Here is a 19,290-nt window from a genome sequence, read left to right as displayed (position 1 = left end):
CGTCAACTGAAAGTAATGCAGCGCTGTGACTGTTTTGAGGATTGTATATGAAGGGGAGACGACACTTGTAATGAAAAGGAAGGAAATCGTGCTGTTTTGTTTACTTCAAAGTGTTTTCGTGCCTAAGCAAAGCAAAGCACAGAACAGACTCGCATTTAAGAGAAAGGGGCGGCCCCTTGTGGTTTGGTGGTATGGGTTGCATATAGGGAGGCTCGACTCTTAAATGTTTATTTGCCACCCTTCAGAGAAAGATTGAAAATACGGGAGAAATATGGGAAAATATCTTTACGGGATTATAGCGGGATAGAACTGTAAAATATGGGAGAATCCCGGGAAAAACGGGAGGGTTGACTGGTATGCTACAGTGCATTTGGAAAGAATTCATAGCGCTTCACTTTTTCCACATTTGTTTATGTTGCAGCCTTATTACAAAATATATTAAATTCATTGATTTCCTCAACATTCTACACACAATACCCCATAATGATAAGGTGAAAAAAAGAATTTTTGAAATTGCTGCAAATTTATTAAAAATAATAAGCTGAAAAATCAAATGTACAGAAGTATTCACAGCAATGAACAGAGACAGCCTGAATAAAAACCTGCTTCAGAGTGCTCTTGATCTCAGACTGGGGCGACGGTTCACATTCCAGCAGGACAATGACCCAAGGCTGACCGCCAAAATATCAATGGAGTGTCTTCACTACAACTCGATGAATGTCCTTGAGTTGCCCAGCCAGAGCCCAGACCTAAATCCTATTGAACATCTCTGGAGAGATCTGAAAATGGCTGAACACCGTCGCTTCCCATCCAACCTGATACAGCTTGAGAGGTGCTGCACAGAGGAAGGGGCAACAATTCCCAAAGACAGGTGTGCCAAGCTTGTGGCATCATATTCTAAAAGATTTGAGGCTGTAATCGCTGCCAAAGGTGCACCAACAAAGTATTGAGCAAAGGCTGTGAATACTGATGTACATGTGATTTATCAGCCTTTTATTTTTAATAAATTTGCAACAATTTCAAAAACTCTTATTTTCACATTGTCATTATGGGGGATTGTGTGTAGAATGTTGAGGAAATCATTGAATTTAATCCATTTTGGAATAAGGCTGCAACATAAAAACATGTGGAAAAAGTGAAGCGCTGTGCAGACTTTACGGATGCAGTCTGTAACTTCATGATCAACCGCATGCAAACTTTCATCAAGAAGCGACAAGAATGTGAATTTACAGCCGGCGCAAAGCAGAAGTGATGTGCACTCCTGAATATTTTTAATATGCCATTAAGCTCCAACTTCAATTTGGGTTTATGCATATTTTCCTTAGGGGTGTCAGGCATCAGCAGAGAAAGATAGAAATTTAAAAAAGATAAATAGCGCCATTAATCCAGAGCGTTTCACTTTCATTATCCTTGAAAACGAGAAGCTATTTTTTTTCCAATGAAATGCTCCTAATTAGCTCCTTGCACTTGATTCGCTGGCTAGAAAATGACCGTGTTCAGAAAATTTTAATTTGTAATTAAGTGGCAATGCACATCATGTAATTCATCTTTATATAGAGTTGAACTGACAAGCTACAGTCTGCATGTTGGTAAAGCTTTCAGAGGACAAACTCACTATAATGTCTTATTCATTCATTTTCTTTTCGGCTTAGTCCCTTTATTAATCTGGGGTCGCCACAGCGGAATGAACCGCCAACTTATCCAGCATATGTTTTACGCAGTGGATGCCCTTCCAACTGCAACCCATCAGTGGGAAACATCCATACACACATACACTATATGGACAATTTAGCCTACCCAATTCACCTACCACATGTGGACTTGTGGGGGAAACTGGAGCACCCAGAGGAAACCCATGCCAACACAGGGAGAACATGCAAACACCACAAAGAAACGCCAACTGACCCAGCTGAAGCTTGAACCAGCGACTTTCTTGCTGTGAGATGAACGTGCTACCCACAGCACCACCGTGCAAACCAATGTCTTTTGGTTGATATTTATTAAATGTGTCTGATATGCATTTATGAAAGAGAAAAATATAAGAGGAAGAAGTTTGCTGGTTCAAGTCCTGACTGAGTCAGTTGTGGAGTTTGCATGTTCTCCCGGTGTTGGAGTGGGTTTCCACTGGGTGCTCCAGTTTCCCTACAGTCTAAACACATGCGCTATAAGGCAATCGAATAACTACACAGACCGTAGTGTATGAGTATATATGTGAATGTGAGAGTGTATGAGTGTTTCCCAGTACTGGGTTGCAGCTGGAAGGGATCCGCTGCATAACACACTTATGCTGGAATAGCAACCACAATCTCCTGACTGAAAATAAAGACTAGTTTTTCATTGATTCTTTAGCTTGTGTTGGTGTGCAGAAAAAGCACAGGTAGGTCGCAGAACACAGCGGGCGATCAGTTCTGCCAGAATCAGACATTCATCAAAGCAAACGTGGAGAGAAACAGAGATCATAATGAGCCCGAGTCATTTTCTCCAGCTCCCATTACTGAACGCCATTCAGAAATTATACTCATGTGAGTCAGAAAACAAAATGACAGACTGCCGTGTCGAGGTTTACTCTTACTGTTCCCTATATTAAGTCTAAACTTATGTGAACATTATTATTGATGTTTACTATAAATGAGTGTTGTTTTGCTTGTATTTATTATGTATACACATCGTTAAGGGCAACGCCTCGGCTGGGCAGTTGGCATTTCTGTGTGGAGTTTGCATGTTGTCCTCGTGTTGGCGTGGGTTGCCTCCACAAGCCCAAAGACACGCGGTACAGGTGAATTGGGTAAGGAATGGAAGTGAATGGGAATGTATGGGTGTTTCCCAGGGATGGGTTGCAGCTGGAAGGGCATCGGCTGCGTAAAACATGTGGTGGATAAGTTGGCGGTTCATTCCACTGTGGCAAACATGGATTGATAAAGGGACTAAGCAGAAAAGAAAATGATTGATGACAAATCATTAAGACTAAGTTGCATCATTTCTGCAACATCACGAAAGATGCAGGCATTAAAGGGTACCTATTATGCCCCATTTTACTAGATGCAAAACAAGTCTCTAAGATTGTGGAATTTCAGCTCAAAGTACCCCACAAATAATGTTTTATAACTCTCTGAAACTGACCATTTTAGCTTTTGATCCTAATTGTGGCGTTTTGGTGACTGCCGCTTCAAATTCAAATGAGATTGTGCTCTTTTCAAAATAGGGCGGAGCTACAAATGCCTGTGTGTCAGCATAGTGGCAGATTCAAATAAGACTAATGTCTTATGCTAATGTGGGAGAGATGGTCATTAGTGGGCGGGGCTTTCCCCTCTGATGACATGTACAAAGGGAGAATGTCAATCAAAGTGTTTCTGCAGACTGCAGTTTTGATCAAGTCTGATTATTAAAAATACAATTCATACATTTTGACTATTACAAGCTTGCTAGTCACAGACTGCTGACACACAGCTGTGTTTCAACCCCTCATGAAAGTGTTTTCTGCATAATAGGTCCCCTGTAAAGTCTGTATGAAATCAAAACTGACTACTTTACTAGCACACATTGTTAGCCTTAAGATGAGCAATTGATATTTGTTTTAGCCATTTTTAATCAAAATCTTCTCCTCTGGCAGTTTTAAGGATTGGTCAGAATATGCTGTGCCACCAGCTAATTTTTTTTTATGAATGGAAAATAAGAGAAAGGACTAACATATAAATCCCTTGAGTCTCCTGCTCACTATTCAGTTTCAGTTGGAAATGCTTGATCACACTGAAATAAAAGTCGGCAGCAATTTCTGGTTCATGCAGACTATAAAGTCCGCTTGAAATGACAATTTACATTGTTTATTTTGCTAGCTCACTGATTAATTGATTCGCACAGGTTAATCCACTGAAAAAATAGTTTGTTTTGGTTTTCTTCAATCAAAGTCTGAACTAGGACTTGACATTACATTTTTTGATCACCAGTCACTGGCTAGTAGATTTCGAGGATTAGTAGCCATTAACCATTTTTACTAGCCACAGTGTTGTTGTTGGGAAAAGTTTATTTTATATGCATAAAAGTTTACTTTGGCATGCTAACATGACTTGATTTAAATTTTGTGTTATGTCCTCATGCCTCCACATTGTGTATGAGCTTGCTCAATGTGCATAAGTAAATGGGTTGTTTTAATGGTGTTGCATTGCAATTGGTTTTAATTTCACATGAATTTTCAGGGCTCAAAATTAAGGATTTTCCAAATTTATCTCTGACCACACCAAACATAAATAATTATTTCTTAGCCACAAATTTTATTACAGTGTCAAAACAAGCAAAATATAGCTGTATACATGCGCTTTTTATTCAACAAAACCTTTCTTGTAAAAAAAATCTGACATTTAAAAATATGCACAGTAATCTGCCCTGCCTAAATGTCCCAGATTACCAGTTAACTACACAAGAATGGGGAGTTAATCTCATAATAAAGCAATGGGATTGTAAAAAAGTCACCAAAACTCAACCATTATAACAAAAATAACTGTAAACAAAAGAAAGCAGGTGAAAAACATACCTTGTGTGATAATGAAAGGGTTGGATCACACGGTTTCAAATATATATACTTATATTCTCATTATTTTATAAAAACATAAATAGTAATGTGTTGGCACAGAGTTAGACCTCTTTCTTGACTTCACACAGAAAAAGCAACATGTGCGGCATGACATCACTTTGTTGCAGAGATGCTATTGGTTAAAGGCCGGCAGAGTAGAATAAGAAAGCACCTTAAAAATAAAAAGCGCGAGTATGTCTGGGGTCTGGAGGTATTATAAAGTTGATGACGACAACATTGTCATAGCAAACTGTGAGATATGTAAACTTGGGATTGCCTGCCGGATTATTTGAGTTGAGGGGCTATTTGTTTTTATATTACTTTTTATATACTTACTGCTGTACTAAAGACCAAAAGTGAGGAAAGATTTGACTTATTACTTGATTGTTCGAGCTACCTCACAGAAGAGCTCTGTTTGTTCACAGAGATATTGAAAGTTAAAATAAGGTGAATTGAAAGTAAAAAAAAGGAACATCCTGAATCTGTTTCTTTACTCTTATTTAATCCTTTATGTATTATAGTAGTATTGGATCGGGTTTTGGTATCAGTAAATACTCAAAATCAAATGACTAACTAAAGGGCAAACAATACTGATCGAGACATTCCTACAACTAATGGTTCAAGCGAAAGCAGCCACCGCTTCTGCTATATATATATATATATATTTATATATATGTATATATATATATTTATATATATGTATATATATATATATATATATATATATATATATATATATATATATATWTATATATATATATATATATATATATATATATATATATATATATATATATATATATATATATTTATATATATGTATATATATATATATATATATATATATATATATATATATATATTTATATATATGTATATATATATATATATATATATATATATATATATATATATTTATATATATGTATATATATATATATATATATATATATATATATATATATATATATATATATATATATATATTTATATATTTATATATATATATATATATATATATATATATGTATATATATATGTATATATATATATATATATATATATATATATATATATATATATGTATATATATGTATATATATATATATATATATATATATATATGTATATATATATATATATATATATATATATATATATATATATATATATRTRTATATATATATATATATATATATATATATATATATATATATATATATATATATATATRTATATATATATATATATATATATATATATATATATATATATATATATATATATATATATATATATATATATATATATATATATATATATATATTTATATATATATATTTATATATTTATATATATGTATATTTATATATATATATATATATATATATATATATATATATATATATATATATATATATATATATATATATATTTTATATATATTTTATATATATATATATTTTATATATATTTTATATATATATATATTTTATATATATATATATATATATATATATATATATATATATATATATATATATATATATATATATATATATATATATATATATATATAATATATATTTTATATATATATATTTTATATATATAAAATATATATATATATATATATATAATATATATATATATATATATATATATATATATATATATATATATATATAAATTATAATAAAGTAGTTGCGTTAACTAGTTGTGTTTCCTCTAGGCACGGTTGTTTTGTGCAAGTAAACAGGAGCGCACACACTTTTTAAACAGTCGTGCAGATCACATCACCTGTGCGTGCATGCGAGCGAGTGATCATCATCCTCTCATTCAGTATTTATCTACTTTATTTTGCTAGCGTGAGCACAATTGGTTTTGTCAGCCGTGCTGCTTCTTAATTCTAAGATCACGTGCAAGAATATTGGGCCATCCTTTTTGTAGAACCCTGCTTTTAAGAAAACTACAATTTGTTAATTTGTAATTTGTTACTTAACTGCATATAAACAACAGAAGAATGCTCTAAAAACGGTTTTTGTCAGAAGACACTAAGGCTATCAGCTGAGACTTAAGAAAAACATACAGTATGTAATTGATGTAAATAAACCAATTGATGACATACTTTGTATTTTATTTATTTTTTTTTTATTATTGAAGGCCTAAAATCCCCCTCTCAAGATTAGAAGTGATGTTACTGCAGGTCCCCAAATGCATTTATCTCCCTTTCTCTCCGTTTCTGCCCTCCCTCATTTTTATGGATGGGTAGAACAGGAGTGCGTGTCAGGGATAATGGTTTGCGAAGAGTGAAATAGCAGAGAAAAAGGCTAATCAGCATGTGACCTCAGCTGACGGGTCGTTCATCTTCCCATCCGTCTGAATTATTTCCTCTGAAACTCTCACAAAGGGAAGCAGGACAATTTGTTTGTCTCGCAGTTGCAGTTTTTCTATAATCTGTTTCCTTTCCGTTCCGTCAAACGCACTTCTTACAAACCAGGAGTGCTGATGACACATGAAATAATGGACATGTTGTGAAAAATAACACCTAATAGAGAATCAATGACCTGAGCTGATTCTGATATGATCATCGAGGACATTTAAAAGGACGGTCAGAATATTTGAGAATCATCCTGAAGAGCTCATATTTATAAACAAAACATGGAAGTAATGCTCTAGCTATGATGTCACTGACTATGTTTACATTGACATCAGTAATCTAATTATGTGCCTAAGTGAAGTTTCACAAATTAATTTCGAGAGGAGCACGTGATACGATTGACTACATCTGATCCCTATTACTAATCACTAACTAGCCAATCAGATCATTACAAATTTAACATAAGTATCCAGCCTAAACTTCATAGATACAGACAGACCCATGGATGTATGGATGGACCGACCAACAGACAGATAGATCCACAGACAGACAGACCCATAGATAAATAGACAGACAGACAGACGATAGATAGATAGATAGATAGATAGATAGATAGATAGATAGATAGATAGATAGATAGATAGATAGATAGATAGATAGATAGATAGATAGATAGATAGATAGATAGATAGATAGATAGATAGATAGATAGATAGATAGATAGATAGATAGATAGATAGATAGATAGATAGATAGATAGATAGATAGATAGATAGATAGATAGATAGATAGATAGACAGACAGACCCATAGATAGACAGATCCATAGATAGACCCATTGATAGACAGACAGACAGACAGACAGACAGACAGACAGACAGACCCATAGATAGATAGATAGATAGATAGATAGATAGATAGATAGATAGATAGATAGATAGATAGATAGATAGATAGATAGATAGATAGATAGATAGATAGATAGATAGATAGATTAGATAGACCCATAGATAGACAGACCCATAGATAGACAGACCCATAGATAGACAGACCCATAGATAGACAGACAGACAGACAGACCCATAGATAGATAGACAGACAGACAGACAGACAGACAGACAGACAGACAGACAGACAGACAGACAGACAGACAGACAGACAGACAGATAGACAGATAGACAGATAGATAGATAGATAGATAGATAGATAGATAGATAGATAGATAGATAGATAGATAGATAGATAGATAGATAAACAGACCCATAGATAGATAGACAGACAAACAGAAAGACCCATAGATAGAAGGACAGATAGATAGATAGATAGATAGATAGATAGATAGATAGATAGATAGATAGATAGATAGATAGATAGATAGATAGATAGATAGATAGATAGATAGATAGATAGATAGATAGATAGATAGATAGATAGATAGATAGATAGATAGATAGATAGATAGATAGATAGATAGATAGATAGATAGATAGATAGATAGATAGATTAGATAGACCCATAGATAGACAGACCCATAGATAGACAGACCCATAGATAGACAGACCCATAGATAGACAGACCCATAGATAGACAGACAGACAGACAGACCCATAGATAGATAGACAGACAGACAGACAGACAGACAGACAGACAGACAGACAGACAGACAGACAGACAGACAGACAGACAGACAGACAGACAGATAGATAGATAGATAGATAGATAGATAGATAAACAGACCCATAGATAGATAGATAGACAGACAAACAGAAAGACCCATAGATAGAAGGACAGATAGATAGACCCATAGACACAGACAGATAGATAAGTAGACCTATAGATAGACCCATAGACAGACAGACAGCCAGTCAGATAGATAGAACCATAGATAAACAGACAGAGAAACAGCCAGACAGACAGACAGACAGACGATAGACAAACTCCTGTTTAGTTTCCAAAATGCAATGCCAAAATGACATTAAGTATGATGTCACTGCTGCCAATTGCCACTGGTTCTTGTGTTACCATGGAAACACAAATCTAAATATATCCAGAATGATTTAAAGTTTGTTTATCGCACAAAATTTCAAGGTTACTCACAATATAACCCATTACAGCAGGTCTTTCTGTGGTCTGTCATGGAATGAACGTATGAAAATATCACAGACAGTCATCTCTTTCAATATTAGGATATTGATACAAAGTGAACGGCCAAAGAAATCAGCAAACACACGTGCCCGCTCAGAGAAACACGGACCATTTGTCAGGACACAGCGATAATGGGCTGGTGTGTGTGTGTGGGGTGTGGGGGGGCTTATTCACTCTATTCACAGACAATTTGTAAAGCGATCCGCAGAAGCTGGGCCGCAGACACCAGAACAGCTGGGGGTTCTGCAAGATGGATACACGCGAGCTGCAAGCGGTCCATTTCAATCTGAATGAAGACAAAAGGAGCAGACGCAGCGAGTGTGTGTCCCGTATAAGCCATTAGGTGACGATTTCAGGCGACCCAGAGCCCTCGGCTGCCATGTACACACACACACACATGCACGCACGCACGCACCCATGCAAGCATTCACAAGGTTAAATAGGAGTTCATAACCCCGGGCTAATTAGCATTTTTATGTAATTTCAAGTAAATGCTCTTTTAGTCAACAACTGCGTAATTAATTTACCCTTCAGCCCTGACATGAGTAAACTGACACAGAGCCACTGAGTAAACATGTGGAGGTTAAAAAGCGATGAAGGGGAAATCAGAATCTTACATTTCCTCCCGACTACTCTACTGAAAGAATTTTGGTTTAGTGTATGCATTTTGTTTAATTATGTATGTATGTATGCATGCATGATTTTACTAATGTTTTTATGATGAGTTTTAAATAGTTGTGTAACCTATGCTTTGCATGAAGTATTACTAAAAAGGTTTATGACATGAAAAATATTCACTGAGAGGAAAACACATTTTTTTCAACAGAAGTTACCAAATCTGCCAAATCTCCCATTTGAACACGACATCCTCATCTGGTAGTAGTACTTAGATAATATTAGATAATACTTAATAGTAATACTTAGTAAAGACAGTGTATACATGAATCTAAAGGCTCGTACACACCGGGACGCTTTTTTTGTTTGTGTTTATCGTCAGCGCATTGAGACGTTTTTCCCGATTCAAACCCAAGCGATTTTCACTGGCGTCGAGAAGAAGAGTATGCAAAATCACACCTTGACGTTAGATGGCGCCACAAAACTTTAAGCTTCTGACACCCGGATGTAACACAGAAAATGAAGACAACGTTGACACGCTTGTTGTTATTTATCGTTCAAGTAGCAGCTCCAGCTCTATTGATTAAGAAATGATTATTGTTCAGCAGTGCAATAAGCAGCTCCACGTTCATATCGCCTCTGGGCATCTTCTTCAATGTGCGCTCGCATTGACAGTTTTGCGCTCGAGTGTCTCAAAGTGCTGTTTATTGTAACTTCAGCAGCTCCCTGCACGTAAACAATCTGATTGGAGGAGAAGGTTTTAAAGTGGCGCTTTAAAACAAAAAAAAAAAAAGAGAGAAAAAAAAAACCTATTTCTTAGAAAATGATGCTTTCACGGCTGCCGTTTTGCACGTTGGTGTGCATGATCACATCGGCACCCTTTATTTAGTCAGGAGGCCGAAACGTCGACAAGACTTTTGGCCAGCGGAGAAATTAAAATGGTCGTGCCCAACTGAGTCTGCTTCTCTCAAGGTGTTTTTTCTTCACTCCTATAAGGTGAAGTTTTTTTTCCCTCTCCGCTGTCGCCACTGCCTCGCATGGTTCAGGATTGGTAGAGCTACGCATCGATGAATTTGCTCTTCAGTGTTTGAACTCTCAGTAATGATTAAAATCACACTGAACTGAGCTAAACTGAACTGAACTGAACTTAAACACTAAAAACTGAACTACACTGTTCCAATTACTATGATCATTTATGTGAAGCTGCTTTGACAAAATCTACATTGTAAAAGCGCTATACAAATAAAGCTGAATTGAAAAAAAAAAAAAACGCGAGCAAAAAGCATCTCGTGTGCACGGGCCTTAAAAGTGTAGGTTACACTATAAAAAAAATCCAGAATTTTACGGTTTGTTTGCGGCAGCTGGAAAAATACCATAAAGTAACAGCCGCTAAATTACAGAAACTTACCAGCAATGTAAATGTAAGTAAATTTCTGTAATCTAATGGTCGTTATTTTACTTTTTATTTCTGGCACCCCAGCTGACGGAAATAAACTGTTAAGTTACAATTTGTTTTACAGGTGTATGAGTAGGGACAGACAGAATCTGCGGACATTTTTTGCTATTTATGCAAAAAATTTTGTTTTAAAAAATCTGCTGATTTATAATGATTTTGGAAGTATCATAAGTAAAAATGTAATATATGAAATAAAAATAATAGCTTTTTAACTTATTTATTGTTTTCAATGCAAATCTAATTTGATCCACAAGCAAATATCTTATATACACCTACTAAAAGACAGAAAATGTTACTTTACACTGCAAACAAATATTTTCTTACCGAGAAGTTTTGTCTCGTTTCTAGTTCAAATGCCTACGAATTCTTAAATGAAGCAGCATTTTCTAGACAAGCTAAACTTATTGTATTGATTTAAGAAATAATGTCAAAATAAGCTAAATAATCTGCCAGTCTGGTTAGAAAAATAATCTTGGAATAAGTTTATTTTGCTTACCCCACTGGCAGATTATTTAGCTTGTTTTAAAGAAAAACTCACTCAATTTTGGCATAATATTTCTTAAATCAATAGAATAAGTTTAGTCAAGAAAATGCTTCCTGATTTAGGAATATTTAGATATTCAGACTAGAAACAAGACAAAAAAATCTAAAAAGCATTTGTTTGCAGTGTACAAACTGTATTGTGAAGAAATCGTATGAACATTTTAATGTCAATAATATTACTGAAATTAATATAAAAAGTGAATGAATATAAATGTAAACAGGTAAATTAATAGACTTAGTGATGGGCTAAAAATCAGCAGATTTCTGCATGCACAGATTCCGTGTGGGCCTAGTTATGAGATTTTATTTATTGCATTAGATTTATATATATATAAAAAGAAAAACTATGACCTCCTCAAGACATCTGAGTAAACCTGTTTAAATATGCACTGAGGCGATGTATGAAGCATAAAAAAATAAGAATAGGAACAAAATAATAATAATAATAAAAACACAACTTTTAACAGCTTCACTCTTTTTAGTGCATGTACACCAATTCCTGTTCAAACATGCAAGCACTAGAAACGAACGTGTCCAAGTTTGAAAAAGTAAAACTAATGTTCCAGGCAAACAGGCATGAATAAACACTCACCGACACACAAAGCCAGGCATCGTCTCTGGAGGTCCCGGCTGGACAGTGATGTATTTAAGGCTCTGTGGGGTCAGATGGACTTTGTCCAGCACATCACCTGCAATCAATAGTGTTAGCAAAACAGCTTAGCCTGACAGGCTCACATGTATTAAAACATGAACAACACATGCTAGCTCACATAGAATAACATTTACTATCAAGTTCCACTAAATTGGAAGCAATATTTTATTATTAATCTTATCAATAGTAGTAGTAGTAAATGGTTTTATTAGTTGTCATATTTAGCTTTAGCTTCATGTGAATCATTCAAATCCTTTGATGTAGTGCACTTACTGTATTTATTATTATTTTTTAGGAACTTTCATACATATCCAAGATTATTTATTCCAGGATGAAAGCTTTTATTTTGAAGCAAATGCTTTGAAAATGTCTTTAATTTTACTTTTCCCTCTATAATTTATTATTCATTTATTTTAAGTGTTTTGGGGATGTGGGGTGGTGGTCAAACACTCATAAATCCGAAGTTCATTCATTCATTTTCCTTCGGCTTAATCTCTTTATTCATCAGAAGTCACCACAGAGGAATGAACCGCCAACTTATCCAGCATAAATTTATACAACGGGGGCCTTTCCAGCTGCAACCCAGTACTGGAAAACAGCTATACACACTCATTCACACACACTACAGCCAATTTAGCTAATTCAATTCCTATAGCGCATGTGTTTGAACTAAGGGGGAAACCAGAGCACCTGGAGGAAACCCACACCAACAAGGGGAGAACATGCAAACTCCACACAGAAATGCCAAATGACCCCTGAGCCAGTGTCGCCCCTAAATCCAAAGTTGTGTTGATTTTAATTAAAATTAAATGACCCTTTTTAACCCAGTGGATGAAATTGTCGATATTTGACCCAACATTGGGTTATGAAAAGCCAGATTTTTTTTTTTAAGAGTTTAGCAACTTAAAGCTACCCATGAACTAAATAATATCAATCTCATTGAAATTTAAACATCAATTAAAGACCATATAACCATTCTTTTAAAGAGTATTAAATCCTATGCTTTCTATTTGGTGACGTAAACATGAGTGGGCCTTAATTAGATCATTATTTTCTTTTCCTTCAAGCTGGCAGGGTTGATGCCACTCCTGCCCTGTTTACCTGTTAATAACTCTATCAGTCCCTGTGGCCCGCCGGTGCCCACCTGCAGTAGCGCCACACAAGCCGAGCACGCCACGCCTCACCCAGAGCAGCGCCTGCCGGGAGCCTGGCAGATGTTTACCTGGCACAGGTGAGACCCTGAGCGGAGACGAGAACAGCAAACAAGTGTTAACGCATGTGTACACATAAACACACACACACACACCGAGAATACAGCTGTGCCGAGATGCCTGTCAGACTGCGCACTGAGCCGAAACAGCACTCAACAGATCCACAGCAAATCCAGAACTCCTCCACAAAAGAGACACGTTTGTTTGGAGAGGAAAACATCATCATTCCGAGCGTTTCTCACCGTGTGCGCGCGTGCGTCCAGGCCTGAGACTCGTCGTAATGGGCTGTTTATGTGTTTATTTGTTTGTTTGTGTGAGTCGGGAGTGAGGGAGGAATGATGAACGAGAGCTCGTTTTCTCCGTGGTCTCCGTGTCACAGGATGGATGAGCCCGGCGCATCACGCCGATGGAGGGGGCAGTTAATTACTCGTGATGGACTGATTGCGCCTGAGAGCCGTCCCTCCGGCAGCCATATTGGGCCGGTTAGACTCACACAACAGGCCTGCGTGTAATAAGTCTAAATCGAAGTATACTTGTGATTCTGGTATTTTTAAGTCGCCATGAAATCAAAATGTACTTTTATCATACAGTAGTTATTGTTTTAAACGATGAATCACTTAGCAATTGTGTAAAATTAGTTACATGTGACCTCATAAACTTTAATCAAACATCACAACCTTTCCTTCCCCTCGAAATAACATTCTTCGCTTCCTGCTCAGGGAATTTAAGGGCGGAGCCATAATTGCTCTTGACTTCGTTTCAGCCTTGAATTTTTCCATTAGTCAATTAGCAACGCCCTTTCAAGAATCCAATGGGTTCCCAAAAAACTAAATCAAGCACCACCTTAATTTTTTCCTTAATTTTTGGACAAACGTATAAAACTGATAAATTGTTTTTCTTTAAGCTGTAGACATGTTATTTTGGGGTTTTATATTAAAGGAAAACAATTCCTTAATTCAAATCTTTGCATAAAATTCATTTTATTTATTGGAAAGTTGTTTTATATACACAAATGCAAATATACTCATTGTAAGCCTATTTATTTTTTAATTTTTTAAACGAGAATTAGATCTTTATTTAAAAACCAGCACAGACTCTCACAACAAGAAAGCTATTAAAACTTATAAAACATGTGCTTTATTTAATATTCTGCAATATTAAGTTTTATCTTTGTCATGTGCCCTCAATTATTATTTTTCTTTTTTTAGTTTCTTTCTTTCTCTCTCTCTCTCTCTCTCGTTGTTTTTATTTTGTTTTACCTATAAATAGGTTTAACCTATTTAAAGGTTACATTTAAATGCATATCCCAATAGATCAATGTGAAATTATAAAATATGAATAATGAAATAAATATATAATTAAATTAAACTATCTACATTTGTTTTAAATAAATGGGCTAGTTAAGTTTGAGGTCAAAAATATATTTATTTATTATTATTATTTTTAAAGGACCTTATACATGTATTCCTCAAAGGTGCATTCCAACGTAAAATACATTATTGTAATTTATAGTAAATACTATAGGGTTTTTGAATCATACTATAGTAAATGACTTGAATTAACATGCTGTGGTAATAGTGTTTTCTCCAACAAAGTAGGATATGACACTACAATACACCACAGTTTACTGTAGTAAAAACTAATGCTCAGTAATATTATCTAGTAAATCATGCTGCACTAAATATTGGTGTAATGATGCTGAAAATGCAGCTTTGAATTGCAGGAATAAATTATAAAGTGAAACATTTAAATAGAAATCATTTAGAAATATTACTGTTGTATAGAGGCCTATTTTAAATCAAAGAGTGTTGAGCAATAAAAGTCAATACTTAGAAACGTCTGTCACGTTTCTCTAAAAGTAATAATAATTAATCTGACACAAAAGAGAATTAATTTATTGTAAGTGTATAAAATGATAAATTAAATGGTTCAAATGTCTTCTGACATTTTGGAAGAGGGTTTTTTTTTTTCCCCAGGGAAAACAATTACTTTAAAAAAAAGTCCAACCAAGCATCAAAGACATAATGGAGAAAAAAAAAAAATATATATATATATATATATATATATATATATATATATATATATATATATATATATATATATATATATATATATATATATATATATATATATTTTTTTTTTTTTTTTTTTTTTTTCCCTATCACACAACAGGCCCGTAGCCAGCCAATAAGGGCTGGTTCTTTTTCTCAAAATGTGGACCTTTTTGCAGTTATTCACCTTATTTACAATGTATGAGATTTAAATACTGTATTTTAGTGACTTTTTAAGCACCATTTTTAGCTGGATTACCTTGTTAGATCATCATCTTTATGAAACATTTAATGTACCAAAATATTTCCTAAAGATTTTGAATAAAGAAAAAAAATTATTAAATCATAAGTAATTTAAAAAAAATAGGAATCTGTTAAAGTTTTAAATCAAAACTGTAGCCTTAAATAGCCTAGAAACTAGCCAGAACATTCAACTGTCCTCAGTCAGAATTTGGCTATTTAAATAATAAACAAATAAAACATAATAATAATAATAAAACATAATAATAATAATAATAATAATAATAATAATATAGCTTCACAATTTAGCCCCTCTTGTAAAATAAATACAATTGATTCGATTGAAAAATTAAAATTATTTTAAATATAGGATTTTGCTTGGTCTTAAAACCTTTTTTCAGTAGTTTAATTTCACTATTTATGATGGCGTAGCAGTCAAAATAAGACAAATGAGCTCATGTATGGGACAAATTCTGGACCTTTGTCATTGAGGGCTGGGTCTTTCGAACCCCCCGAAACCCCCTGGCTATGGGCCTGCACAAGATAGGAGAAGCTACACGAGAGACAAGGAGAACAGACACATGCAAAGAGTCTTCATTTTTTTAATTCTCACATGTATTCATTTGTCTTATTTGTTACTTATTCGTGTATTGATTTTATTATATTTTGTTACATCTGTGTAACTGCTGAACCATCAATATTCATTTGCATTCAAGTCACACAATATTACACTTGCTGCTTGTTCAAACTACTTAATTAAAACGAGTTGAAACAACACAGTTCTTAACTTTAACTGTTTTATGTTCAATCCACTTGAATTTGTAAAAACATTTAGGTGAACTTGATTTGTGTTGGGAAAACATGAAGGAATTGTGTGGAACCCAGCATTTTTATAATATTTATAATAAAAATGACATGTTTATATATTCTCTGTTAATAATAAATATATATATATTTATTTATCTGCCGAAGCATTATCTCCAAGTTGTTAAAATTAAGCACAAATTATTCACACACGGTGGAATGTTTGTGTCCGGATAAATGATGAGAGTATTAGCATAACTCCAGGCTCTAGAAGAGGCGACGCCTGATGCCACGGGCCACAGGGATGAAGGATGGTGCCCAAGGGCCAACTTGGACAGACGGGCTGGTTCCCATATTGCACCAGGGTGCAAAAAAGCTGTTTTTTGTCGCTTCAGAGCAACGCAGCTGTGTGACACTCTCTCTATCTCTCTCTCTCACACACCCACTCACACACGCACACACACTGGTGGAGCTGCTTTAGGGCATGCGGTGGGAAAACTGGTCTGTCACCGTCTTCAAACTTGAGATCATTAGCTAGTGACTATATCTAATGTCTAATAAAACACAGAGTCGATTAATCTAACGTCTGATTTGAGATGCGCTAAGAATAGATCAGCTCGTTTTACAAGAACGCCTTTTAGTTCCAGATGAGAGACAAGTTTGACCGGTAAAGCGTGAACAGTTTAAGGACTTATAATTTTCCATTTCCCCTTGACAGCAGCAGTGGAAGAAAAAAAAGGGCCAGGCATAACCTCAACACTATTTATATTTAAACACTTGAGGGCACATTTAGGAATTCTCTCTAAATCTGCATATTGGACGAACCGGTGACTCTCCTGCGCTGGATTTTACCTCCCTCGTGTGCTTAAAATCAGACAGATTAACCTGATTATCAGCCTTCGGGACGAGCAAAATAAAACAGAGCATGCAAGTTACATTGTTTTGGGGTTTTCCCTGTCTTTTTGTTGTTTATACGTTATTTTAAGACCAATACAATTCGTTATATTGTGTGTTTTACAATGAAGAGTTTTCCCAGAGATGGGTTGCGGGCATCTGCTGCGTAAAAACGTGCTGGATAAATTGGTGGTTCATTCCGCTGTGACGACCCCGGATTAATAAATGAATGAAAGAAAGAAAAAATGAATGAATGAACAATGAAGATTGTGCTAAAGCAGCTTAAAGATAATTAATAGCCTTTAGATTCCATGAAACATGCAACAAAATATTTATTATAAAATATATTTATTATAAATTATAGCTCATGTTATGTTATCAAAGAAATTTAACAGGTTTGTGTTCTATTTTTAGTATTGAAGAGATAAAAGAAGAGTGAGAAGGAGGGACAGAGAGACAGGACTCATCATCATCATCATCATCATCATCATGATCATCCCGCTGTTGTTTTTTCATCTGTGAAGAATTTCTCATTTCGTTTCCTAATTTATATTTTCGGCGTATTGCGTTTTACGACTGGGCTCTAAAAGTCATAATTCTGCGAAATCAGGTTTATGGTCTAAAACGTGGGCCGAACAGTAGTAAATGTTAAATATTGAACTTTCATTTCTCGGTGTAATTTTTGATGCTTTTCATTGAGGCCGTAACTTTAAATGGTGTGTGAATGTACTTAGACAACACATGCTGAACCCTGCATAACCACGACTGAAGACTGGGATTACATTCATGCAGTAATAAATCAATTGTATTGTATTATGTTGAAACCAGTTACACTTTTTTAATCGATAAAAGGTAATAATAAATAACAATGCAAATGCGTATTTGTATTTTTTTCTGACACACTTTTAAGAAAGGCTTCGTTTTTTGTTGATTTTGTAAGATAATTATGCGCTTTCTTAATTTAGAAAATGAAAAGACGAATAAACAAACTGATAAACTGTGCCATAATTCGCATGATTTGTCACGGTGATGTGTATTGGTAGGCTGTATTTCTCAGCACACACATTACTAGCACCGAATTGCACTGTGTGTGCGCGCGCGTGCATGCATGTTTCCATTTACGTACTAATATGCCTTTGTTAATAGACAACATATATCTAACAGCTAACTGATTCACCTTTTAATTTTGGGCCTAAATGGCAAGATCAATGGAAAACTGTTGTAATGATCTAATTAATTATGTCGAAATTAAAAGCGAGCGCAGAATCAATCTCTTGCGTGAAGCCTCCATCTGTCCGCCTCACAACACAAGCTCAAGGCCCAAATCCCTTCATTTTACACTTTCAGCTTGTGCTTGATTAGCTATATAGCTTGTATGTGTGTGCCAAGCGGTTTATTTGTTTAAAGGGTGCTTTTTTTAGCCAAAATAAAGAACTGCAATTTATATATTTCATAAAATAAAAATAATAACAAAGAAATAAATATTCGAATAGATCCAAATGAAATTGAAATTATATGTATTATTTTAATTATTTATTCTCTTATCTTGTATTTTTGTAGAGTATAATTTGATATAAAGTTCATATGCATTATAATTAATTAATTGTTATTCATGTTATATGTTTCATTAATAACATATATGATATATAACTGATACATAACTAATTTGATATATAACATGGATATCTAAATTATATTGCATATGGCTTTGTATCAAATTATAGCACGTTTAG

General features: G+C 34.4%; 1 long non-coding RNA gene across 1 annotated transcript in view; it reads right to left on the bottom strand.

Moving 5' to 3' along the window:
- Nucleotides 1-14,267, bottom strand: part of LOC141376888 (uncharacterized) — a 208,200-nt gene extending 193,933 nt beyond the window's left edge. The window contains exons 1-3 of the long non-coding RNA XR_012388237.1: nucleotides 13,811-14,267; nucleotides 13,459-13,596; nucleotides 12,298-12,394 (exon numbers count right to left, since the gene is read on the bottom strand). This is a non-coding gene — a long non-coding RNA (uncharacterized lncRNA). The remainder of the gene's footprint in view (nucleotides 1-12,297; nucleotides 12,395-13,458; nucleotides 13,597-13,810) is intronic.
- Between the last annotated feature and the right edge of the window lie 5,023 nt (nucleotides 14,268-19,290).

Source organism: Danio rerio, chromosome 12 (genome assembly GCF_049306965.1).
Source record: "Danio rerio strain Tuebingen ecotype United States chromosome 12, GRCz12tu, whole genome shotgun sequence".
Classification (NCBI taxonomy): domain Eukaryota; kingdom Metazoa; phylum Chordata; class Actinopteri; order Cypriniformes; family Danionidae; genus Danio; species Danio rerio.
Note: the sequence above shows the minus strand (reverse complement) of the source record. Positions and strands in the feature narration are given on the sequence as shown.